Consider the following 27,791-nt stretch of genomic DNA (forward strand, 5'->3'; position numbering starts at 1 on the left):
TATTCCAGTGTATTTCTACTAAGTGGCATTAAAAATAGGCTGCCATAAAGTCTGATACTTTAGTGTTTTTCTAGGTGTCTACTGGATATTGACATGTCAGCCAGAACTGATGTTGTAGCATTTTTGAGTTTCACTCTGTGCACCATGCGGGGATGGGTCGGCTCTAAACCAGACCCCTGCTCTGATAATTAAGCCTGAAAAAGAATTTAAGTTATTGGGTCCTGACCATGAGTCACCCACCCCCATCTTTCCCAGCTCCTCCCTTTACAAAACCCCACTCTACCTCCCATGTGCTTGAACTGGAGATCATGCAGGGAGGTAGGGGCAGGGAATTATTAAAAAATATACTGCTGCTGGGAGAATATTGGAGTCTTTCTTTTTTCTATTCCCCACCCACAGATCCCCCTCTCTATTTCCATCTCCCAGTCCAGCTCCTCCCTGGCCACCCACTACAGCAATCCCCTTTCTCCCACCACATGCTCGAAATGCCAGACTTGCACAGCTCCACCTACACCCCAGCACACCAGATGTATTTATTAAAATGCATATTAAAACGGTGTAAATAGATTTTAATACTGTATCAAGTAGGCATCATTTAAATTACTTGGTCTTCAATGAGTCGATGCCCTACCTGAGGCAATAGCTTTCATACCACTACATCACTGATAGCCCAGTAATTTCCTAACCTGACCATTTTATCATTGCACATTAAAACAAATTTTCTGACATTCTACCTCGGCATTTTTTCCAGGACAAAGTGTACAACTGAAATTCTAAATACACACCAGTGAGAATTGAGAATACACACAAACCTGCACACAAATTGTAATGTACCAGTAAGGTAAGAGGTGTAGGACTTTGTTAACCCTTTGTGGTTAAAATAGTCCTTGCAAAACACCATTCATTTCACCACAGATTTGTACATGTCTATAGAGGGAATAAAATGAAATTTAAGGAACAGGAAGTGATCCAACAACTCTGATATCACAGGGCAAAACCTTCATGCCATTCATTCATCATGGGTAATAATGCACTTCAAGTTCAGCAGCACCTCACAAGGGTCCACTCTTGGGAATAACACCAAAGCAAGTCATGCTGTGTTTGAGACTAACATTTTCTCTGCTTCCTGGTCACACAGATCAGTGATGCATCCTCCAAAGTTAGGATCAAGGAAGACCAAGGAAAGTGTAGTTTCTGCATTGAATGAGGAAGGAATAATGAATGATGCAGAAAAAATATGAAGTATTTTAATACCTTTTTTACTTCAATCCTCACAAGAAGGTCAACTGAGATGATAAGCCTAGTTAACAGCAAAAATGGGGAAGAGATCGTTAGCCTAAAAGAAAGAAAGAAAACAGAAATTACCTGGAAAAGCTGTTTGTTTTCAGACTAGCAGAACCAGATGAGATGCATGCTAGACTACGCAAAGAAGTGGCTAAAGTAACAGCAGGCTGTGACAGATCAACTCCCAATCTCAGGTCAGAATTTCCCCCTGCTGAAGTATCTCTCTCCTGCCACACCTTGACTGATTTTTCTGGAGACCAGGGGAATATGTGCCCTGAGAGGACTTTCCTCTGAGTGATCTTTTCTTCGATTCTGTGTTCTCTAGTCCATGAATTCTCCCCTGATCACGCAATATATTTTGTCCAGGGATCCTCTACCCATACACCCTGGTCCATCACACACTCAGGCAACCTTGCCAGTGATGGTTGTCTAGTGGGGACAATGTATCTGTCTGTCTCTCCGTATGCTCAATGGGCCACACTCAGGAACAGTTGATAGTCCTGCTGAACTTGTGGCATGCATAAAAAAAAAGCAATGTAAACTAAAAGTAAAAGAAGTGGTCCAGTGTATGCCCAATCGTTTTCTTTGCACAACCTCTCTCCTACGGGGCTCTTTTCCTTCAGAGGTCCATTAGTCGTTTGCCTTATTTCTCAGCCTATTTGGACTTCACCATTGCCTCTGCTCACTCCCAGTCCTAGTGTGACTCACACACTTCTTCCTGGTACACAGGCTATTTGCTAATTGCATGCCACCTTCCCTCCAGACAGCCACCTCTGTGGGCAATCAGTCTGCCGCATGGGTTTCTTTCAGTTCATAAAGTTCAGAGTCCTTACCTCACAGAAACTCAGCACCTGGAGGCACCTTCCAGTTTGCCACAGTAACTCTGTGGGCCACAGATGCTGACTCAATACAGGCTGGTGCCACGTCCTTCCCCTCATCCTGTTACAAGGTGGGACTCTACCCTCAGTGGCCTAATTCTCCCTCTTTGTGACAGGGCTCTCGTTTGCTACTCCTGGATACCCCGTGTCTGTCATCTTCTCTTCCTTTTTAGGGCAGCAAATTCACCAGACTTCCATATCCAGTGGCAGATAGCCTTGGAGGTACTTCTGAAATTAATGATCTACTTTTCCAGCACTTCTGTGCAACCCATACATAATATGCTTACTTTTGTATTCGGTGCGGCCTATATGTGATTTGGATGTGCACTAATCAATTATTATATTAACCCATACCCCAGAGAGGCCTACAGAGCCATTGATTACCCTTATTTGGGTATGATGATCCAACTTGTTATCCACCTACCTTACAGAAGCTTTATCTAGACTGCTTACTGATGAGAATTGCATTGGAGAAGCACTCAAGACTTTCAATACAGTCTCCCATGCGACTCTCATTAGTAACTCATCTAGACAAAGCTTCCGTAAGGGGGGTGTATATTGGGTTGTATTAACAGCAGTGTTTCATGGAAATTACAGGAAGTTATTCTTCTACTCTGTTTAGCACTGGTGAGACTTTACCTGGAGTGGTATCCAGTTTGGGGCACCACACTTCATGATACAGACAAACTGGAAAGTTCAGAAGGGAACAACAAAAATAATTTAGAAATTAATATTTTCTAGAAAGCATGACATAATGAGAAAAGGCTGGAAGAACTGAATCATTTAGTCTGAAGAAGAGGAGCTCTTTAAATTACAAAAATGGTAGTTATGTAGTGGTAATAGGCTTAAATTGCAACAATATAAATACAGATTAGACCAGGAACCTCCAAGTATGAGGCTGGTTAAATCCTAGGGCAGACTGCTTTGAAAGGTTGTGGAATCTTCATCCTTGAGAGTTTTTCAGTGCAGGTTAGAAAAATGTTTTTTGAAATGGTTTAGACAGTAATGGCCCTGCTTTGAGCAGGGAGTTGAACTAGATGATCTCCTGAGATTCCTTCTAGCCTTCTTTTTCTATGATTCCATAACTATCTGCAGGTGTATACCTGCCGTTACTGACCTGCTCTCTGTAACCCCTTGGCTCTCCCAGTCACTCTTACTGTTTTCCACAAGTGTCCCCCTGTCCATCTACCACTTTCTATCAGGTTCTTATGACCAGTAATCCACAATGATTATCTGCCCCTTCCCCATCTGTATGTACCACTCACTAATCACAGCTCAATAAACAATGGATGGAGTTCACTACATCTGAGGGTCATGACATAGGGGGTAAAAGCTATAAAAGATACTACCGTCTCTGCCATTTCCGAGTCTTGGGAATTGCTTATGGTGGTTGGCACTTCAAAACAGAGGGGAAAGAAACTTCTCTTTGGTTTCTAGAAATCTGAACAGGGACCAACCGCTGCTCATCACACATTTTGAATTGAGCAGAAACTGCACCTAAGTTGATGATATAGGCAAGGAGGACAGGCAAGGAGGATAATGATTTCCCAATACCTGACTAATCTGAGAAAGAAGGAAAAAAATAAACACATTTTGAAAACTCCTTGTGGAACTGCAGAAATGAGGGCAGCCAAGGTCTGGAGTAAACGGGGTTTCACAAAGTGAAGAAGAAAAACAGAGCTGCTGAATGAACAAGGCCTCACACTCTGAAGGGGAAGCCAACGCACCAGGGGTTTGTCATAACCAAGCACAGGGCAGAAAAGTAAAAGGAGATGAAGAGGCTGCTTGGAGATCCTGAGTAGACAAACAACTAAGTTACTGAGCATTCCTCAGAAATGCTCATGTCCCTCCGCTGATGGTATAGCATACTCTCCTCAAACAGATCCTATATGCTAGCCCGGGAGAACTCTGAATATTGGATCAGCAGTGTCTCTGTGCGTGCCCAACCAAGAGCACATCACAAGGCACTGAGAAAGCTAAACACCTGGTGAAGAACAGTCTTGCCCTGGGAGGAGGACCTACAAATCATAGAAGAATATCGGTATTCAGGAAGACAAAAGCTTCCAGTTGAAACTCTTCAACTGTCAACTCACATCATGGCTGTGTCTACATGTGCACTTAACCAAGTAGACTAATTGGCTGCAGAGTAAAGCATCACCCTCTACACATACAATGCTATTAGGGTGCAGTAAATTAATGCTTCCATAAAATAGTACTCCTGCCCTGCATGGCCCAGGCTGGCATGGGGCATAAGGGTCAGCCCCCAGGCTATGGTTCGAGAGCACTGAAAGTGTGGAGCTGTGTGGCTAGAGAGCATCTGTGTGCTTTCCTTCTTTTTAATAGGGCTCACATAAGTCTATTAACATATATTCAAGGCAAATGCAGTAAATAGGCACTAGGGAACATCCACATTTGTAAATATAAAGGTTTATATTCCCTTCTGAGCAAGCCTTTGCTTTATGATGTAAATATTCATATTTTAAGTAATGTTGGGCACATAAACAGAATGAGACAGTTTCTTGTTTATTGAATTTACCTGCTAATTTTGAGTCTGCTCAGTTTGCTGATTTTATATTTTGTTCCATTCTATCGTATTTTTAAAATATTCTTGTTAATTATCTTAATACTTCACATTTAAACGGTCTATTTTAATACATTTTATATGTTCAACTAAAAAACCTAGACAAAAATAGGCCAAAATGTATTTCTATATATTAGCTTAACACTAACCATGAGAAGGCAGGGCAGAGTGGCACATTAGAGACTAACTCATTCACAAAAGCAAAACTTTTATAGGTGGCAGTCTACTTGATCAGATGAGAGTTGACAGCCAAAGAGTTTGTGTCAGTAAACGTCTTCTGCTCAATAGTTATTCTTTTCTCTGACTTAAAGTTTATCTGCACAATGTAAAATCCTTTCTATCCATCTGGTGTCCAGCAAAAACAATATAAATAAAACTCAAATTGAAAAATAAAGCTGTAAATAATATTTTGTATATCAAAGTATTACCAAGGGAAGATACTCTTCTAGAAGTTTGTGGGAAGTGGAGCCATCTGAAGGAAGGAAGGAGAAGCGTGCTTAAAAGCAAATATTTTAATTGCTGTTTTGCATGCTTTTCTTGGCTATGTATAGTAGATAATACAGCAAACAGTGCACTTCGGCAAGGAGTTTTCCTTCATACATCATTCACAGCTTCCTACAGCCATTTTAGAAAGTAAATATATCCTTGACCAAAAGGGAACAAGCAGTATCTTTGTTTTGAGCATCAGGCATATTGAGGTTTGGCTCTGATATTTTTTTCTCTGTGTTAGAGCATCTCAGGCAGCTGTGAAAGTAAAGCAACACTGCTTTTCCATATGGCTGTATTAACCCATCTCCATCTTGTCCTTATGGTTCAGTTGGATGCCACCATCACCTCACTGTCATTACTACATAATATCCTCATTTTATTAATTGAAAAAAATACATAAGTATATCCAATTTAGAGTATTTTTGTGCAGACATTCTTGGCCCTTATGTATGAACAAACAGAACCCATCTTGGAAAAATCTAGGTTTAACATTAGGGAAAAAGGCAATGGAAAATTTCCTGGCCACTTAGGTGACTTGGGGCCTTTCATACATTTCATTGCATTGCATGTGGTCCACAATTGGTTCTTTTTCCTAACCAAGAGAGAAAACAGAGTCTCATCCTGGGAACTCCAGGATATTATGAGTAGTATTAACATAGTGCTAGGTATAGGACATATGTAGACTTTGCTTCATCACACTAAAGAACTCATGGTGAGTCTTGAATATCCCCTTCAACACAATATTAACACACTGCACACTTATCTTGTGTCAATATGTCAATTATGAGAGAAGGCAGTTCAAAGAGGCATAAGCTTTTGTGGATGACAGCCGACTTTGTCAGAAGCTGTTGTTTCATAGTTGCTAGGGTCGGAAGGGACCTGAGCAGATCACCATGCCCGACCCCCTGCCATAGGCAGGACAGAGTACTGGGGCCAAACGACCTCAGCAAGGTGTACATCCAGCCTCCTCTTAAAGACTCCCAGGGTAGGAGACAGCACCACTTCTCTTGGAAGTTGGTTCCAGATCCTAGTGGCCCTGACAGTGAAGTAGCACCTCCTGATGTCTAGTCTGAATCTACCCTCTGCCAGCTTGTGACTGTTATTTCTCATCACTCCTGGTAGTGCTCAGGGGAACAGTGATTCCCCCAGTACCTGCTGGTCTCCCCTGACTAGTTTGTAACAGGCCACTAGATCCCCCCTCAGCCTTCTCTTGTGGAGGCTGAACAGGTTCAGGTCCCGTAGCCTCTCCTTGTAGGGCTTGCCCTGCTGCCCCCTGTTCATGCAGGTGGCCCTCCTCTGGACCCTCTCCATATTGTCCATATCCCTCCTGAAGTGTGGCGCCCAGAACTGGACGCAGTACTCCAGCTGCAGCTTGAGCAGTGTCGCATAGAGGGGGAGGATCACCTCCTTGGACCTGCCTGAGATGCATCTGTGAATGCATGACAAGGTACGGTTGGCCTTCCTGACTGCATCCCCACACTGCCGGCCCATGTTCATCTTGGCATCAGTGATGACTCCAAGATCCTTTTCTGCCTCTGCACTGACAAGAGGGGAGTTCCCCAGCCTGTAGGTACGGTGCTGGTTCTTCCTCCCCAAGTGTATCACCTTGCACTTGTCAGTGTTGAATCCCATCCTATTCTCATCCACCCACCCCTGTAACCTGTCTAGGTTTGACTGCAGCCTATTCCTCCCTTCTAGCGTGCCCACATCCCCCCACATCTTAGTGTCATCTGCGAATTTGAACAGGGTGCTTTTTACCCCCTCGTCCAAGTCACTGATGAAGATGTTGAACAGTGCGGGCCCGAGCACCATGCCTTGGGGGAAAAAGCTTTTGTATATGAAAGCTTATGCCTCTCTGAACCAGTTAGTTTCTAAGGTGCCAATCTGCTCTGCCTTCTGCCTAACATAAAATTAACATGTCCAGCTACCTCTCTCTACATGTCAACACAAAGTATTTATTATGTTGCTGAAGCTCTGATGAATATTTTAAGTGGTACAGTTAGGTCAGTGGTTCTCAACTTTTTTTTTGATTCATGGCAACCCTTGTTACAGTTGAGACAACACCAGGAAAATGACAGGTTTTGGTTTTGACTTGTTTTTTTGACTACAGAAAAATAACAGAGCAATTTTGGTGCTGTAAAGAACTCAGAAAGACCACAACAGATTAGAAAGGGTGCCTATATACATGTATTTACATGCATAACTTAGCATTTCTTTTCTTCTTTTTCAGGTTTTTACATTGATTGAAAGAGTAGAGATTTCACTAAAAAAACTCTTTAATTCCTTTTAAATTAAGTTTAAGAGATTTTCATGTGGAATTGGAGAAAGTAATTGTATGTGATATCATATCAACCATCACCGTCCTCCTCTTCAGGACTCACCCAGTAGACTCCTGTCTGTGTCAGGGGTTGGGTCTTTATTTTTCCTGAGCAGGAATTCAGGATTCTCCCACTCTTAGAACAGAACCTGGGTTATGGCCCCGGGGGGGGGGGGGGGGGGCTGCCCATGACTAATTCAACCAGACCAACCAGCATTTAGACCCTGAAGGAGCTGATTAAAGTAACTCAGAATCAACGTAAAAATAGAGCAGAATTTATTATTTACCTCAAAAGGTAAAAAGCAGGCTCGTCCTGACTTCTCCGTTCCTTATCTCATGCAGGTTCATGTACCTTCTTCAGGTTCCTTGCCTCTGAGTGAGGCTTCTTGGCCTGTCATGTTTTTTACTGACATATTACGTAGCCTCTCCCGGCTCAACGACCCCCTCTTCCTTTTCTAAGGTGTTAGAGGTTTCTGATCACAGGTTTGGCCTAGGGAAGAACAAATCATTTTAACATGAATGGGAGCTATACAAGTAGTTTCTTCACCCTTGATGACCCAGTCATTCTTATCCCAGTTTTTCTGCCAGTATTTACCTTGCTGGTTCCTCCATTTCCATCCCCCCTCTATTTCAACACCATAGCAAATAACATTCATGCCCAAATACACAGAGGCCTGCACCACATTCAGAAAAAAGTATAGATATTTCCCAGTTTCCTATGCATTTCTATTACTAGTTACTTCTACAGCACTTAGGAACATAGGACAGAAACTTATCTCACTGCTACATTAGCATTAGGAACTGAAACATAGAGAATTTTGAAGGATTTTTGTTACTGGCTTTTGCAGTTAATTTTTCTGTCTCTTGGTAAGTAAAGATTTATTTTCCATTTCAATTTTATTCAAAACATCTTTAAAATGGCATCTGGAACATCATAATGCTTACTGTACTTTGAAGAAATGCAATACAGCCAGGCAATGTAATCTTTTAAAAAACAGTGAAACATTATCTCAAACCTTCAAACCATGTCAACTATTCTTTATTAACTTGAAAAATTACATTGCTAACTAACAGTAAACATTTGATCATGTAAACAAGTGTGATTTATTCCAAAACAATCCCACTGGAAATGATGAGTTTGGGAACAAAATTTACTTTAATTATAAATAACTTGTACAAATAATTAAAAAGAACTGGCTAAATTTATTTTTCATTCTGCAGATAAATTTTCCCACTCTATGTACAATGTCATCAATAACTGAGATAATAATATTTGCCTTCTGAATTTGGTTTCATCAGGAAGTGAAACATAAGTAAGCTGTGTAAATAGGCTGTCTACTGGTTTAGTTCCCCACTCCCTTGATAGAAACCAGCAACAGGACAGAAAACAGGGGAGTTTGAGCTTGGGAGAGGGGCAGGGAGCTTTGTTTTCCTGGCAAGAGACTTTTTGAGTGCTGGTGAGTAAACGGCCTGCCTGGTTATGGCTTGGTTTGAGCCCAGGAGGTGATAGCAATGTGAACAAGGTGATGCTTGCCTAGACAGATAGGCCAGGCCAGCCAGAACCCAAGCCACACAGGAGCCAGCGACTCCACAACCAGAGAAGTTTGAGTGGGAGGTTGAGATAGCACGGGCTGCTTAGAGCGGTGGGGAGCAGGATGCAGGGGGTGCCACATGCACATGTGTGCCTGCACACATGCATGTAGCCAGGAATACAGCCAGGCAGCAAGAGAACAGCTCCCTGAAGGAAAATGTATGGAGGGGCAGGGGCATAGGAGAAGTGGGGATGAAGATTGAGGTCCCCATAGCGAGGAAGGGAGTGGGGCAGGGGTTAGGTCTGAGGGTGCTACCCAGCCAGGGTGGTGCATAGGGTCTGGGCTGGGGTGTAGAGTGGGACAGAGCCACAGGCAGCTTGTCCAGGAAGAGGGGGGGTGGGGCACAGTTCCCTGCCACTATGCATATTCCCAGGGAAGAGAGTAGGTGGCCCCAGATTTGTGCATGGGACAGGGGCAGATGCAGGCTGCCCACTGTGGCCTTGGGATCCCTGCCTTGCTGCCCTTCCCCAGGGAGCCCCCAGATTTGTGCATGGGGTGGATGTGGGCTGGGGGCTTGGGACTCCCTGCCCTTTCCCTGGGAGCTCCACTCTGGCCTCCTGCCCACCCGAGGGTGGTGGCATGGCATGGATGATGCATGGCCACAGTGACTGGGACATGCAGCAGTAAGCAGGAGCTCCCATATACACTGCCGGCACTGCTGGCAGCGGAAGGTGGGGGCTGGTGAGCACCAACCGGGGTCAGTGACCACCCACAGACACCAGCGGTGGTGGCAGGGGTGGGGGGAGGGGGCAAGTGGTGCCTTTTTGTAGGGGATGCACCACCACACTCAGGGAGTGCACGTGCACTCGCATGCAGCCCCTATGCATTGCCACTGTGACATGGAGTTGTGCTGTCTGCTACTGCTGGTGCAGGGCTCCCAGAGGAAGGACCGTAGGGTGGGGAACCACAAGCCCTCAGTATGCAGCCCACATCCTACCCCGCTCTGCTTGGCTCTGCTTTGGCCATACCACCAGCAGAAGTGAGTAGGGGAGGCAGGGAAGAGATGGGTATGTGTCCTGCCTTTACATTTTAAAAGCGTGGCATACAATATTCTGCAGAATACCCTACTGTCTGGTATTGTGCATCTGTGGGGTCCTTGTCCTAGAGAGATCACACAGGGAAAAACAGGAGAACCACCTTTATTAACAACTACTAACTACCTTTTAACCCTAAAACAGAACAGCAACACAAGATAATGCAGTCCAGGCAGTGCTCTCTGCTGATGGGAGATTTATTATCTATATATATACATACATATACACACACATGCACAAAAAACACTCAATACACAACAGCTGGGATGAGCACAAACGGCTCTGGGGTTTCCCCCTTCCCCCAGGATGGCAGGACATGTAGGGGAGGATATGTGCCTCTGAGTAGAAAGGCCAGGCCAGCCAGAACCCAAGCCACCCATCCCCAATTGGGCAGGACAGTCCCGAAATGTAAAGATCAAGTCCTGGTCCCAACCCCCCCCAGGCTGAATGACTCTAAGACAGTATTTGTCCCAGATTACCCAAAGCATAGAAATTATCATCCCAGTATCATGTGCAGGGATCTGGGCTTTCCATTCACTGATTGGGACTTGGGGGAGGGGGAGCAGGATACAGGGGGTGCAACATGCATGTGCACATCTGCACACATGCACATGGCCAACACTACAGCTAGGCATTAGGCAGCAGTGGACAGCAGCTCCCCTGCAGGTATGTTTCTGGGGGGAGGGGGCATAGGCAATGGGAGGGGGTGGGGAGAACAGGTTGAGACTCCCACAGCAAGGCAGGCAGTGCGGCATGGTTCCTGGTCAGGGCTGGGGCTAGGGGTGCTGCTCAGCTGGGACAGAGCCCAGGGCCTGAGGTTTGAGGCTGGGATGGGAATGCATCGTTGCAGGGCCTGGCCAGGGAACAGGATGGAGCCACAGATGGCTCATCTGGGGGTGGAGCTGGCTCCCCACCACTGAATGCACTCCCAAGGAGAGGGTCATGGGGGAGCACATTCCCCCCTTGATTTGTGTGTGGGGTAGGGACAAATGTGGGCTGCCCACTGTGGGCTTGGGGCTCCCCACCCTGCTGCCTTTCTCCCAGGGCCTCCAGAGGGCAGGGCCTGGCATAGGAGGGCAGAGCGAGGACACTCGGGGTCCCACTTTTACAGTCTGAAAAGGTGATCACCATAGTACCAAGGGGAAGGGAGGACAGAATTTCACCTGCTTTAGGGATTTAAAAAACTCCCCAGAGGCTCCCATGGTGCTTGCACCATTGCAGAGGGAAGAGGCTAGAAGCAAGGGGGTGCAGCCACCCCTGCAGTGTGGGATGCTGCTCCCGCAGCTCCCTTTGAGAAATCCTGGATCCACCCCCAGTGATTGAGACTATCAACTGTTTGGGATTTCATTTAATATTTAATAGTTAAGGTTTTCCTTAAGGTTGTGTGGTTTTTTTTCCCTTTCCCCCTGTAACAAAGGCTGTTTTAGTTGAAAGTTGCTTGCAAGTGGGGAAGTTTGCTCATGTTAAAACACCAAGTTAAAATTTATTTTCTCACGTTTCTGGGTGAGGGCTTGAGCAAGAATTAGAAAGTTGGAGTTACACCCCTACCTTTGAACCTGGCTCTTGTTACTGCCATCCAGTGCCTGGCAGAAGGGTTACAGACATAAAAGTCAATAAAAAAGGATCCTAGAGGTATGTCAGAAGTAAAAGGAGACTAAAGACAGCACAGGTCTCTTTCTGAATGCAAAAGCCATACTAGTTATAGATGATACAGAGTATTTAATGCCTTTTTTACTTCAGTCATTGCTTATAAAGTCAGCTATCAGATGACAAGTACAGCTGGCGAGAAAGACAGACAATGAGGCAAACAGCCTAGACTAGTGGAAGAACTACTGTACTTACTACTAATCGACTACTACTTAGAGAAGATAGGTGCATTCAGGTCAGCAGAGCCAGATACGAAACACCTAGAGCACTGAAGGAATTAGCTGAGGTATCAGAGCCATCGGCTATCATCTTTGAAAATTCATGGAGCTCAGGTAAGGTTTTGGATGACTAGATAAGGGTAAATGTAGTGCCCATCTTTAAGAATGGGGAGGAGGATCTGGAGAATTACAGACCAGTCAGTCTAACTTTGATAAAGATAATGGAGCAAGTCATCAAGGAATCTATTATGAAGCACCTCGAGGAGAACAAGATGATCAAAAAAAATCCAACACAGATTCACCAAAAGGAAGTCACGCCTGACCAACTTGGTCTCCTTCTATGAAAAGGTGACAGGCTCTGTGAATGGAGGAAGGGCAGCGGATGTGATGTACCTTGATTTTAGAGAGGATTTTGACACTATATCCTAAGATATTCTCATTAATAAGATAAGGAAATGTAGGTTAGATGAATACATAACATAAGGTGGATACATAACTGGTAAGGTCATCATACTCAAGGGGTGGCTCAATGTCTTGTTGGGAGGAGGTAAAAAGTAGGGTTCCCCAAGGGTTTGTTCTTGGTCCAGGATTGTTTAATATTTTCATTAGTGATCTGGACAATGGGATTGAGTGCATGTAAAAAATTTGCAGATGACACCAAGTTATGTGGAGTTGCAGATGCTCTGGAAGCTAGGGCTAGGATCCAGAAGGACCTGTAAAAATTGGAGAAATTATCCAAAATCAGTCAGAAGAAATTCAACAAGGACAAGTGTAAGGTCCTACATATGGGACAGAATAACTGCATATACAATTACAGACTGGAGAAAGATTGGATAGGCTGCAGTACTGCAAAGAAGTACCTTGGGGGTTACAATAAACCATTAGCTAAATATGAGCCAACAGTATTGCTCTTGTTCCAAAAAAATTTCAACAGAATGCTAGATTGTACTAACAGGAGTGTAACTCGCAAATCAAGGGAAGTGATTCTTCCACCCTATTCAATGCTGTCAAGGCCTTAGCAGTAGTACTGCATCCAGTTTTGGGTCCCAAACTTCAAAAAGGATCTACATAGTGGAGAGAAACAAACATGATTAGGGGCATGGATAAAAAAAACTAATGAGCAAAGGCTGAAAGAACTAAAATTATTTAGTCTGGAGAAGAGAGGATTAAGAGGGAATTTGTTAACTATCTTCAAATACCTGAAGGGCAATTATAAAGAAAATGGGGATAGACTATTGTTTGCGTCCACAAGAGATAGAACTGGAAGGAACAATGGCCTCAAACTACAGCAGAGGAAATTTTGGTTGGAGATTAGGAAGAGCTTTCTGACTATGAGGGTGGTTAAGCATTAAACAGGCTACTGAAAAAGGCTGTGGAAACTCCATTCCTGGATTTTTTTCAAAAGTAGGTTAGATACTTGACTGGAATGATTTAGTTAGGGGATGATCCTTCCTTGAGAGGCACTGGATTAAATGACCTCATGAGATCCTTTTCAGCCTTACTTTTCTATGACTCTGTGATCTAGTCAGTCTGTCTATTGATCTGATTCCTCAGTCCCTTGATATACCCCAGTATTCTTGGGATAGTTCAAATACCCAGTAGGCCCTGCGTTTATCTGCTAGTTATGAACCTAGGTTGCTGCTGACTTTTAAGGGTCTGAGTACCCACAAGTTCAAGGACAAGAGAAAATGGACAAAACTCTATCACAAGACACTAGAGCTTCTCAAAGAAAATGTGGACAGAATTTAAATTCGGCAAGACAATATATTTTTCCTAATTTCATTCTCAGAAGCAACAAAGCCTTTTTTGCCAAACACATACACGGGAGGACCTAGATGCTTTGCAGATTCCTTATCCCTCTGCAAAGACAAGGCTTTGTGAGCTAACCAGGGGTAGACAGAAGTGTAGCAAACCACTGCACAAAACTACTGAGATGCTCCCATTATTTGCTATGGTTTTTATTTCACAGGGCAACACTTTGCATGGGACCTGTGATGAGCCGAGGCTGAAAGATGTAGCAACCTTTGAAGTAAAAGCTGCAGCAAGCAACTGAATAGCTCATTTTTAATTTGGCAACCTGCTGCAAATTAAGATATGAATAATCTGGGTTCTACTGTATAGCTAGATAGATGGAGAGAGACATCTCTCTCTAGATAGAGATAGAGATATCTATGTATACAAATCCTCAGCCACAGATAATCAAGTATCATGTCAAATATCAAATAAATAACCCAAAAGGTTAACATTTAACAAAGATACAACAACTGAAACTGGGGTCCTATAGTGGGAAGTGTTGAGTAAGCTTAATATAAGTAGTACCACCAGGCACACACATGGTTATAACAAAACCTTGGACCAGATCTCTTTCCACCTATGAAGTGCTTAAGTGAAGCAAGTTAAAACAAATTAAGACCTTTTGTATTCTATATAGAACTCACCATTCCAGATTTAAAAGCAGTTTAATTTATACCCATTAAGAATTAATCCAAATAAACTTTACCAAGTGTCCCTATTCATGCAAATGTTTTAAATAGAGAGAGTTGTCACCACATTTTTCAGTTTTCTTGAGTCACTGTACTGCTATTTGTCTGTCTGAAAGCTGTGTGCTCTTCTGATGTGTGAAAACTTCTCTTGGAGTACAGCCTTTTAAGTTTAGATTGTGACACACAGGCCATGCAGCTGGTGACATGTCAGCACATGCAAGTCATGAATTCATTAAGAGGTTGAATTATCACTTTCAGTCTGGCCTGAAGCAATGAAAGCTTTGTCTGGGCCAGTGGTTTGCTATCACCAGTGAAAAATGCCAACTTCAGAATGTTTCCTACTTTATGATTCCTTGACCTGAGTTATGTACACCACAGTATTACAGTGTGGCAAAAAAGTAGGGAATGGCCCTACAAGTACCAAAAGGAGTGGGAACAGTTCATGGAATGGTTTGTAGGCAGGTTTATGCCAGTGCAGCGGATAATATCTGCAGGAGAAAAGGAGATAAGTCTCATTAGTGACAGACCAACCTGCATCTGTAGTTCATTCTGGGTGTTTGCAAGTATTGCAGTGAGTCTGGTGCCTGGCAGCAGATGCCAATGCCTGGTTATTGGGTATCTTCTCTCCATGTTGACTGAGCTGAAGAAGGAGGATCTAGTTAGAGGGCACTGTCTTGTTCAATATACACCCAAAGGCTGAATCCACATGAGCAGGGGTGTGCACTTGTAGCAGCAAAAACAGTAGTGGCACAAATTAGTGTCGCTACTTTGGGTTGCAGTGCTGGCCCCTGCCTGTGCAGTTTGCAGCAGGAGACATTGCCATGCTGCTTCATGTGCTGCAGGAGTGGGGCTGGCTGGGACACAGGATGCCTCAGTGAGGAGCTAGCTGGAAGGCAGCCCCTGTGCTGAGACACCCTGTGCCCCAGCCATCCAGGGAGCAGACACAGAGGAGCAGGCAGCCCAAGGCTGAGATACAGTGTGTCTCAGCACAGACACTCCATGTATCACAGCCAGCCGCAAAGCTGTCTGCGGCTGTCTGCTTCCCCATCTCCGGGTTTGTCCCAGCACATGCCACGTTGGCATACTTTGAACCACTTTTTCAGGGGCAGGGTTTGCTACCAGGCAATTTTGGTAGCAAATTTTGCCCTGGTGCTGCAAATTAGTAGCACCACACAGAGCTGAATGTGAAAGATGTGCTGTTTTTGGTGCAGCACCACAAACCACACATGACTGCATGTATGGATCCAGCCAAAACGTTCTATAATACTTTGAGCAGGGGTAAAGGAAGGGATAGCCACATGTCAGGAGAGTGCCAAAGGATACAAAGAAAAGGAGGGAAGGTTAGGTTGAGTGGTAGGCAGCTGATTGTGGGGAAAGACGAACACAAACATGGAATAGAGGAGACTTCACTGATACTGTTACTTTTTTTTACCTTCTGCCACACATGGCTACCTTGGAGTTAGGAAAGGTGACTTGAAATCTCATGTCACATGACTAACAAAGACTTGCAAAATAAGCTTATTTCTCTCTGACAGTGGCTTGCTCAAAACTACTGTCTGCTTCTCACAGTAATTGCCTGCCTTGACTCTTCTCTCCAGGACTCAAAGCAAAAGTCCATACAGTTCCAACTACTCCTTTCTAACCCTTCTTTCCTCTGCCTACTGATTGACTCAGAGTCTACCAGGTAGTCTATAACCACCCTCTTGCCTTTGTTTTAGAGCAACACTCCCTCTCCTTCTGTCACTGTAGCTCAGCCTTTCTGCTGCCCATCAACTGTCTTCATTGCAAAATCATAGAATGATAGAATCATAGACAGCTAGGGTTGGAAGGGACCTCAGGAGGTCATCTAGTCCAACCCCCTACTCAAAGCAGGACCATCCACAGCTAGATCATCACTGTTTTACTACCCTCATAGTGAGAAAATTCTTCTTAAAATCTAACCTAAACTTCCCTTGCTGTAACTCAAGACTGTTGCTCCTTGTTCCATCATCTGCCACCACTGAGAACTGTCTAGCTCCATTCTCTTTCAAACCCCACTTAAGGTAGCTGAAGGCTGCTATTAAATACCCTCTCAGTCTCCTCTTCTGCAGACTAAATAAGCCCAGTTCCCCCACTCTTTCCTCATAAGTCATGTCCCCGAGCCCCCTCACCATTTTTGTTGCTCTCTGCTGGCCTCTCTCCAAATTTGTCCACATCCTTTCTATAATGGGAGGCCCAAAACTGAACACAGTACTCCAGATGTGGCCTCACCAGTGCTGAACAGAGGGGAATAATCACTTCCCTTGACCTACTGGCAACACATCTACCAATGCAGCCCAGTATGCCATTAGCCTTCTTTGCAACAAGGCACACTGTTGGCTCATATGCAGCTTCTTGTCCACTGTAACCCCCAGGTCCTTTCCTGCAGAGCTGCTGCCCAGCCAGTCAGCCCCCAGCATGTACTGATGCATGGGATTGTTCCATCCTTAAGCGTAGGACAAAATGTCGCTTGCCTTCTCCACTCTTATGGCCATCCTGGCCCACCACAGTAGCATCCTGGCATCTTGGGTACTATGCAGGCTGCACCCTTCCCTGACCCTTGTCAATCATAATTTTCCCTGTGGTGACACAAGAGAGCTTCACACCACTCTTCATGCCTGACTGGACTGCCTAGGTAGGGAGTGTTGGACTAAAGCCTAGTTAGGTTGGCCTTCGCTTGAAATATTAAAAAATGCTTTGAGAGTGGGGCTGTCTTTCTGTTCTATGTCTGTACAGCGCCTAGCAGAATAGGGCTCTGGTTCATTGCTGGGGATCCTAGTTGCTGCAGTCAGTCATACAATTGATAAATAGCAGCATTGTGTGCCCAAGGTATCTGCACCTTCCATTTTCTGGCAGCCCTCCTGAAATAATTTCATTAGATGTTGGGAACCTTTGAGTGTTCAGGGACCTACTGAAGGCTAGAGCCAGTACAACCTCATTCTTGGAATACATCCAACCCGTGCTTCCAAGCTTGTGGTACACAGAGCATGCTACCAGACACCTGAGACTCACTGTGACCCCTTTAGAATGCCATAGTTCCTTCAGTAAATGATTGCTGTACTTGTTTTTTCCATTAAAAATTAGACTTTCAGATTGTCAACACACCACATTCAAATTTACTGTATTTAAGAATGAGTCAAAGATTTTCTTAGTAGGCAACCTGCTCATTAACAAAACTGGCTTCATGATTACACATAATTCAAAGTCTATGCAAGAAAAAGGGTGACTGTCACTGCACTAAATTACAAGACTCAGAAATTTAAACTCTCAGCTACCAATGTACACCATGTTGATAGCTAAAGAATATTTAGGCATTTGCAGTAAAATATCCTGGGGGGGATACATATACTATGTGTGGGTCTAACTCCCCTCCCATTGAAGCCAATAGGACCTTTCCAGTCACTTCAAGGACAGCAGAAGAAAGTCAACACTGACCTGTTTTTAAAATCCCATCCATAATTTATGTCTGCTTCTTCATTTCTATAATTGAAGTTGTTACCCAAGTAGTTGCAAAGAATGTTTTAGATATTAAAAATCTAACAAGTGAAGTGTAATGGAAAAAATGTAGATTAAAGTTGCCAGCAGTTATGACAGTCTGGGAAATACTATAAAAATAGTATTCATGAATTCCATTAAAAAAGCCTTAAACTGGAGGTTCTGGGTGTCTGGATTTGACCACCCAAACAGCAGAATGAAATAGCAATTTTTCATGCTGAATGCAAGGTGATTCACAAGTCTACTGACAATTTGGCTACAAAACTGTATATCATTTTTCAGCAAAATTGGATTCACTGTATAAGTTACATGGGCTATAGCTAAAGCCAGCACTGACTCAAATATCTTTATGAAGAAAGGAAATACCTCCATGTAAAAAACTGTATCAATCTATTCAGAAACAAACTTGAAACTTCAGCTTGAAACCATTGCTAAATAAAATAGATAAAACCATTCCTATGGCCTCTAACATCTCTTCATCTATTGTTACTATAAGAATTGTACTTCAGTGAGCCCTATTTTTATGCAACAGTGGGCGTGTCTACACATGCACTGCTAACGTGCGGTAACTTAGGTTACTGCACAGTAACCAAAAATGACTGTGCAGTATGAGCACAGTATGACATGTGCATGCCCATACTGCACCATAACTATGGCAACTTACACCGACTTGGCCTGAGTAGTTACTGCTCAGTAAGGCATGTATAGATGCCTTACTGCACAGTAACCCTGTTTGCATAGACTGACTTGGGACTATCTTTAGTCCCAAGTCAGTCCACACACAGCATTACTGAACTGTAACATCTGTACGTGTAGACACCAGCGTAGAAGCTGTGCTTATTGCGCAGTAAATGTACATGCAGATATGTCCAGTGAGGAGCTAATCAAAATTTCTCTGCCTGTTTTGCCTGTGGGGCCTCTCCTAGTAGATGAAACCCCACATCATCACAAAAGACATCAAGGAAAAGATGTGATAAAGTCCCTTTTTAATAAAAAGAGAGCACTAGCTCTTAGCTGAGGCATAAGAGACCCAAGCTAAGTTTTCCCTCTGCCTGAGAGGTTTTGAATTCACATTGCCCACATCCAGGGGCAGAGTACTAATGATAAGGTTACAGTGAGTTCTGGAATGGGGAACTCTTCGAGTCCCTCCTTTTGAAGTTGCTTCAGTTTTCATATAACAATTAAATATTTATTGAGACAGTGAAAATAATTTTCTCAACTCACTATGAAAAGGGAGACCTAGATTCCAATTTCTGCTCCTATCCTTGTCCTGCAGCTCATGTTTTATGAAAAGGGACTGGCTTAGGCCTTTAACTCCTGGACAGAGCTTGTAATTGAGAAGCTCAAATGGATGGAGGTACCCCTCTGTAGCCCAGAAGTAAGTACTCCAGTCTATCTCCTCAGTGTTTCCCACTGGTTAGTCTAGGTGGCTCCCTGCTCAGCACACTGACTTTTGCAGATCCCATTCTTAAGACCCTAACTCCCTCCATGCATTCTGCAAGTTACCTAGATTGCTTAACTCAGCAACTAGTTGCTGTGTATTCCACTAACCTGCATGTACCTCAAAAATTAGAAATCACAATGTTTTATTGCTTAGGTCTAGCTCACACTCTGCTGCTTTGTCAACATCTTTTGGCCAATCTGCCAGAGAAATAATAAAGAGAAAATAAAATAATAGCTGGAAATGCAGACCAATGAAAAATTTTCTACTGGTTAAAAATAATTTCAGACTCTTTTCCATCATCCTGCATCTAGTTCTGGGCTCCGCAATTCAAAAAAGATGTGGAGAAGCTTGAGAGAGTCCAGAGAAAAGCCACGCGCATGATCAGAGGTCAGGAACACAGACCTTACGACGACAGGCTGAGAGCCATGGGGCTCTTTAGCTTGGAAAAGCGCAGGCTCAGGGGTGATCTGATGGCCACCTATAAGTTTATCAGGGGTGACTACCAGGATCTGGGGGAACGTTTGTTAAGCAGAGTGCCCCAAGGGATGACAAGGTTGAACGGTCATAAACTACTGTGAGATCATTTCAGGCTGGACATAAGGAAGAATTTCTTTACTGTCGGAGCCCCCAAGGTCTGGAACAGCTTGCCATCAGAGGTGGTTCAAGCACCTACTCTGAATACCTTCAAGAGCAAATTGGATGCTTATCTTGCTGGGATCGTATGACCCCAGCTGACTTCCTGCCCTTTGGATGGGGGGTCTGGACTCAATGATCTTCCAAGGTCCCTTCCAGCCCTAATGTCTATGCGATCTATGAAAATCTATGAATCCTAATACCAGTAGATATAGACTTTTATAGGTGTTCACATTTGATTCATTTGGATACATCTCAATACATTTCAGTAAGCATAGTGGTGGAAATAGGTTGTACTTGACCAACAGCTGCTCCAGATCTAATCACAGGAAAAAGGAGTGTTATCATTGTTTCCATTTTGGATTTAAAAACTCCCACCGTGCTATTCAAATGTGCAAAAATTGTCATAACTTCCAATTTCTGGTGATGGCAAGTCCAACATAGAACTTTTCAGGGAAAGTTTGTTAGGTAGTGCATTCTCAGAGCTGAAGAATAGGGAAGCTTGCATAGTACCCAACTACTATATTTAAGCTTGGTCTATGTTGATGGTAAGGATCAACCTTCAGGTCCTCCTCAAGCTGACACTTACCAATTGTCCATACTGTAAACTCCTACACTTAACCTTGCTGGCAGGCCACCCCAAACCTGCCAAACTTCTAGACACAAGGTCAAGTTCACTTGCCTTCTATTTCACACCTTCTGTAGTGTCTTAGAAACGTAGCTTGAACACTGCAAACCTCAACCACAAGAGATCCATCAGCGGCAATTCCCTGCTTCTGTTTTGTAGCTTTTTTGCAGACTCTGTGACCCCCCTTACACGTGCAGGTAAAGTCGCAATGGGATCTAATGCATTATCCATACAATCATGCCTCCTATCATGCCCCATGTGGTCCCTAGTGCCAATCCTTGGCTCCCCCTGCACTGGCAAGAGGCAAGCACCCATGGCTGAGAGTTGAGGGGGCTGAGGAATTACATCTGCTGTGATCTCCAGCCTCAGGGGTACATGAAGCTCTCAAGGCTGCGGGATCGCAGCAGCTGCAATCTCCCATCCCTGGGGGTTTCACACACCCCTGGAGTCATGCCCCCCCAGCTGCTGAGACCAAGCTGGGTCCAGGCACCCAGCATCTGCAGCTGTGGGCCCTGGGTCCCTGTGCTGCCAAGACCCAGAGTCAGCAGCTGCTGAGGCTGAGAGTCTCCTCTGTTGCAGGACTCTCAGCTGTGGCTAGGCATAGTGCTCCCAGCCAGAGGAGAGACCCTGCTACACATGCAAATTAAAGCTTGATAACAAGCAGCTACAAAACTAGTACATATTTTCAAGGTCTAACTTTATAGCTGGTTGAAGCTTTTTATGGTGTGATAGCTACTTTACCTGTGTAGCCAGTATCTCAGATGCAGACTGGCAAAGTTCATGGACAACACTAAATTATGGGGGAAGGTGGTCACACTGCAAGACAGGCTGAGGATACAAGCTGACCTGGATGCTAGCAAAGTAGGTGGACCAACACCTGATGACATTCAACATAGAGAAATGCAGGGTACTCCACCTCATACTTACAGGTTCAGCAGTGCTATACTCACTAGCACTGCGACCAAAAGAGACTTGGGGTCTTGATTGACCATAAGATGAACATGAGCCACCAATATGATGCTGTGGCTGGCAAAGCAAACCAAACTCTGGCATGCATGCACCGATGCATCTCAAGCAAAAGCAGGGATATCATCCTCCCGCTCTACTTGGCCTTAGTGAAGCCACAGCTAAAGTACTGCATCCAGTTTGGGCCCCCCACTTCAGGTGGGATGTGGATAAACTCATGAGAGTCCAGAGGGGAGCCAACCATATGATCAAAGGCCAAGAGAGCAAGCCTTATGAGGAGAGTGCGAGGGACATGGGACTCTTCAGCCTGGCAAAGACAAGGCTCAGGGGGGACTTGGTGGCTGCCTATAAGTATATAAGGGGGGGTACATCAGGATCTGGGAGAACAGTTGTTCACCAGGGCTCCCCAAGGGATAACTAGGTCTAACGGCCACAAACTTCTAGAAGGCTGATTCAGACTTGATATAAGGAAAAACTTCTTTACAAGGTCTGTAACAGACTCCCCCCAGAGGTGGTCGCAAGCACCTACTCTGAACTCATTCAAAAGGCACTTGGATGCTTGTCTTGCTGGGATCCTTTGATCCCTGCAGTCTTCCTGCTTCTGTCAGGGGGGGCTGGACTCGATGATCTCACAAGGTCCCTCACAGCCCCTAATGTCTATGAAGGCAATTGCACAATTAACCTATTAATTGGTGATACCTGCAAGGTGTAGAAGGGGTTGTCACTGCTGCCAGGAAATAAACCTTAGCTCAGAAGAGACACGTAGTCTTCAGACCAATTTTTAGGGGCTCCACTTCCTAGGGAACCAAGGATCCATCTTAGTACCACCCATAGAAAGAAAGTACTAAAATGTGAACCTCTTGGGTATGGGCTACAAGGTACAATGTAGCTAGGGAAGCAGCATCTTCACGTGTCTTTGACAAGCTGAGCACAAACTCAGGCTTCAATCTAAACATCCAAGCAGCCAAACCTTAGACCACTGCTATTAGGTTTATTTTTATGAGTGAAAATTCTTTTAAGATTTAGATACTTAGACCTTAAATCCTAGAACTGATTAAATGGATAAAGGCAAGCATTGATTGAATAGCAAACAGATACCAGAAGCACTAGGTGCGTCATGAACCTTGAATTAAATCTTGATACCCTTACTGAAATACAGATTTTTACACAAAGCTAACTTTTGTACACTTGGTAACAAATATAAGTTAAACCTAAGCACAATGTTTAAAATATACCAGTTGCCAGGTAATACAGAATTTCTAATATTTTGCAAGCAGCAGCAGAGAAACTCATTTGGATCACATTGTTTGCTTTTGTGTTAAGACACATCTGTGAAATACGCATCTTGGTGCTGGCTGTTCTGCAGAACTATCCAGCTATGATGCAAGCACCTCTGTCTACCTCTGAGGATTTTACAATACATGGAAAAAGTAAGGCAGAATTTGACTGATACATTTTCAGCAATTATTTTCAACTGCTATCAAAAATCATACTACTTTTGGTTTATGAAGAGTAATAGCCCATGTATAAAATTCCTAGCAGACCATTAATTAAATGCATCTTTTATGGGACTGAATAATCAAGGACCCACATGCTGAAAGCCTAAAATGTTAATGTAAACACTTAAGTACATCTTAGTACATCTAGGACTATCAGATTTTTTGCAAAATTTTAGTTAGATTATGTAGATATCCCAAAACAAAGATGATAGAAATATTTCTAAAATATGTTATGTTCTGAGTATTGAGTGTGTGTATTTATGCATATCTGCATTAACAGCAGCAGGTTGTGCTATTTCATATTGTGATACGCTTGAAGAGCCTCAGTTAATCATAGATCATTGAGAAGTAGGCCTGGAAGGGACCCTGAGAGGACATCTAGTCCAACTCTCTGCCTAAGGCAGAATCCTCCCTAGCCAGACCATCACATACAAATCCACTGTCTAACCTCTTTGCAAAACTATACAGTCAACCCTGACACAACACATGACTTAACACCCTAATCTGCCACATGTAAGACAGGGGAACCACAGTAGCCTACATCCTATGCTTCAAGGTTGTTAAAAATATGCTCAAGAGATCCCAGGAATAGGGCCATGCTCCCTGCTAGAGAGCATGGCAAAACCCCCATAGTCCATACCAATTTGACCATGGGGTAAAACTCCTTCCTGATGCCAGATATGGTCATCAATCTGACCCTGAGTGGACAGGTATGACCCTCCAGCTAGGAACTTCCTGGTTTAAGTCCCAGCAGGAGTCCTGGCACACACCAGTCAACCTCAGTCAACACCCAATGCATCAGAAAAAAAGCTTTAAGCATTGTGACATGTAGCAGCAAGAGGAGAAAAATTCCACCCCGCCCCGATTTGACAGCCAGCAAAGCCCAGAAGCATAGAAAATGCACGTAGTTGAAAGTAGGCATATTTATGCCTGGATCACCCCTGGCCAATGCCTATCCAACCACATCTTGAACACTTCCAATGATGGAGATTCAATGACTTCCTTAGGCAGTCAATTCCACAGGCTCCCTGTTCTAACAGTGAAAAAGTGTTTCCTAATATTCAATCTGTGCTTACTTTGCTGCAACTTGAAGCCAGTAGTTTGTGTATTCCTCTCTGAAGCAAGAGAGCAAATACTTGAAGGAATGCCATAAAGAAGAGACAGTCCTTCAAGTATTTTAAAGAATGCTATCATATACTCTCTTAGATGCTGTTTCTACAACATACCTAGCTCCTTCAGCCTCTCCTTGTATGACTTGCTTTCCAAACCCTTTATCATTTTTGTTGCCCAAATCTGGACCCTCTCTAACTTCTCTGTGTCCTTTTTAAAATATGGAGCTCACAACTGTACGTAATACTCCAGAAGAAGCCTAACCAGTGCCAAATAAAGAGGTACTATCATCTCCTGTATCTTTGACCTAAAGCTTCTATTGATGCATCCCAAAACTTCATTTGCCTCTTGTACAGCTGCATCACACTGCATAATCATGCTGAATCTGTGATCTATCAAAACTCCCAGATCCTTTTCTGCAGTACTGCTAGGCAAGCCCAGACACAGGTTAAGGAAGAAAAAGACCTGAGCAAACATTCACCTTCCCAGATCCAGCAGTGATAGTAATAGCAGGAGCTGGGAACTCACACAGAAATCCTGCAGGACAAGCAGCAAGAAACCACCCCAAGGCTGCCTGTAACAAGCCAAATCAAGAATCACCTGCAACTGCTTTGGAAAACAGGTGACCAGCAGGAGGTGGGGCAAGGGAACCATATAAACACAGGCCCTGCAAACTGTAGGGGTGGATTTTCTCACTAAGAAATTGTTAAGGAAGGTCTGTCAGACTTGTAGTGCTTGGGTGTTACCAGCTAGGCTGTGTGAACCTATGGGGGATATAACCCAGAGCAAGGATTATGCTGGTACTCAGGGAGGGCTGCCCTCACTACTTGCTTACCTACCCTGAAGGGGGCAGAACAGTTTCCTATGTATAAAATGTCAGTGCACTTTTTCTGTTGTTCATTCTCCCAGAAAGAGTTGTGTTGTAGCCTGGGGGCTTATCTTTTGGTTGTAATTCTGACTGCTGGTTTGGGTTGGGACAGTGAGGGGAGGTTTTTGGAGGTCCCATTAGTGCCCTAGGGGCATGTGCTTGCCTTGAGACCTGATGGGGGCAGGGTCAAGGTATCTTAAGGAAGTAGAAAGCCCAAAGCAGGGCAGAGTGTGGGAGCCTGGAGCCCAGAGCAGGGCAAACAAGGCCTGCAGAAGGCTGGAATAAGGCCGGGACTTGGAAGCCATGCTGGTGCAGTGAGCCCAGCCTACAGGACCCTGCCAAGAGAAAAAGGGGCTGAGGCCAGAAAGGTCAAGCCTGACAAGCAATACAGGTACTCAAGTTTCCTAGTTAGGCCTCAGCCCCTAGTTTGTGGGTTAACTTGAGAGTCCCTAGGACAGCCTTGCTTGGATATAAACCATAACCCAGAGTGAGAAAGGGGAGAGTTCCCCAGATGGGCATGAATGCCATTAAAGCCAAGCTGGGTCCAAACAGCCATCTAGCGGTGCTGTGGCAACTCCTAGGACAAGCACCTTGTTAGTCATCTATTTTGTATTTGTATTTTTTTGTTGTTGTTGTTCTGAGGTATAGCCCCTTATACTTGTCCAATTTGAACTTCATCCTGTTAGCTTCAGCCCAGCTTTCCAATCTATCAAGATCATTCTGAATTGCATTCCCATCCTCCAATATGTTCACAATGTCCTAGTTTTGTGTTGTCTGCAAACTTGTTCAAGAAGCTTTCTTTAACAACATTGAGATCATTATTAAACCTAATGAACAGCACTAGACCCAGGACAGACCCCTGTGGGACTCCACTCGAAATGTCCTGCCATTCTGATATGGATCCACTTTATAATTACCTGTTGCTTGTGGCTACTGAGCCAGCTGTCCATCCAGCTTATAGTAGTTTTGTCCAGCCCACATTTCTCCAACATGTTTGGCCTTGATGAAGTCCAGATATACTATATCCATAGCATTTCCTTTATCCACCCAAGTTGTTACTTTGTCAAAGAAAGAGAGAAGTTTGTTTAACATTATTTGTTTTGAATAACAAATAGTGCTTGTGTGATGAGCCTTTCTTCCTCCAGATGCTTGCAAATGGATTTCCCTAGGATATGCTCCACTGCCTTCCCTAGTATTGAGATGAAACTAACCAGTCTGTGGTTCCCCAGGTCTGTCTTTTTGCTTTTTCTAAAAAGGGGCACTATGTTGGTGCTTTCCAGTCCTCTGGTACTTCACTTGTCTCCCACAACTTCATAAGTAGCACTGCCACGATCTCTGAGCTCTCCTCTGCCTGTTCCTTCAGTACCCTGGGCTGAAGATGATCAGGCCCTGGTGACCTGAATTCATTCAGACCCATCAAAAGCTCTCTGACTGTCACGTGTGTTATGGTATCCTTCAGCTTGTCCCCTTCCTTATCCAAATCATCTTTATTAGGTGTCTGACTGCAGCTTAATTTTTTTTTTGTGAAGATTCGGGCAAAGTAGCTGTTGTTTGTACAATGAAACTGGCTGCCCCTGTTGCTCCCTGTCTGATCTCACTGGGCCAGAGAAACCCCTGCAATACACTGAACTGCACAGAATCTTAAGCAGATCAATGACACTTAAAACACTGGGACTACACGTTTTGCATTTAAATGTACTCCAAGAAAAAGGTCTAATGCATACAAAATAGCTCCTCACGCAATACAAATCTTTCTGTCCAAAAGATGTCATAAGACATGCAAAACCTCCAGATAAATGGCCCATATAAAGATGGGAGGACTGACCTGAAGACAGCACAGGCTCTTTTGTGGGTTTCCATTGACAAGCAGGAAAAGAAGCTGGCTCCAGACTAGCTGGATTTGCTAAGCATGTGTCCTGGGTTACCACCCTCATGGTGGAGCTGAGTGGAAAGCTGGCTGGAATAACCACAAATTATGCAGAGAGCTGGCTAAAGTTGAAGCACAGTCCCAGTGTAGTCTGCTGGTCTGAAAAGGCAGCCAAAATTCTCATCCAGTGCCACCCTGGGGACCTTGCTTTGGTTGAACAAAGTTGCATTGTAGTGTATGCTTCATAAAGTCTCTTACCAAGAAAAAAATCTCCTGAAGTCTAGGGAATGTAGCATACCTGAAATTTTTTACACCAGTCCATTTAAAGAGTGGAAGTACATAATACAATAAAAGGATGATCTATGCTGTGCAAATTTTTAAAGCATCCTATCACTATAGTATCCAGTCCTTTACAGCCTTTGTTTTTTGCCCTCAGCATTTCAATTCCCAACCCTCTCTTAGAAAGCCAAGGAGAACTGCATGGGTGATGGTGAATTTGCAAATATCCGAGGGCCAGCAGGTCCAAGGTCAAAACTAGCGTACAATCATAATGAGTCACCTGGTTCTCAGGAACTTTTCACCTGAGGGGAGGGCTGCTATCCTTTAATGTGCCCTAAAATTTGGTAGTGTCAGTGTCTTTGTCAAGATCTAAGTCAGGACTGTGAGCTCTGTTGTTTGGGAGCTGGTAGAACTGACCACTACCTTAGTGAGAAGACGATCTTAACTAGCAATTTTTATAT

The sequence above is a fragment of the Crocodylus siamensis genome, chromosome 3 (assembly GCF_052110815.1).
Source record: "Crocodylus siamensis isolate JL-2025a chromosome 3, ASM5211081v1, whole genome shotgun sequence".
Classification (NCBI taxonomy): domain Eukaryota; kingdom Metazoa; phylum Chordata; order Crocodylia; family Crocodylidae; genus Crocodylus; species Crocodylus siamensis.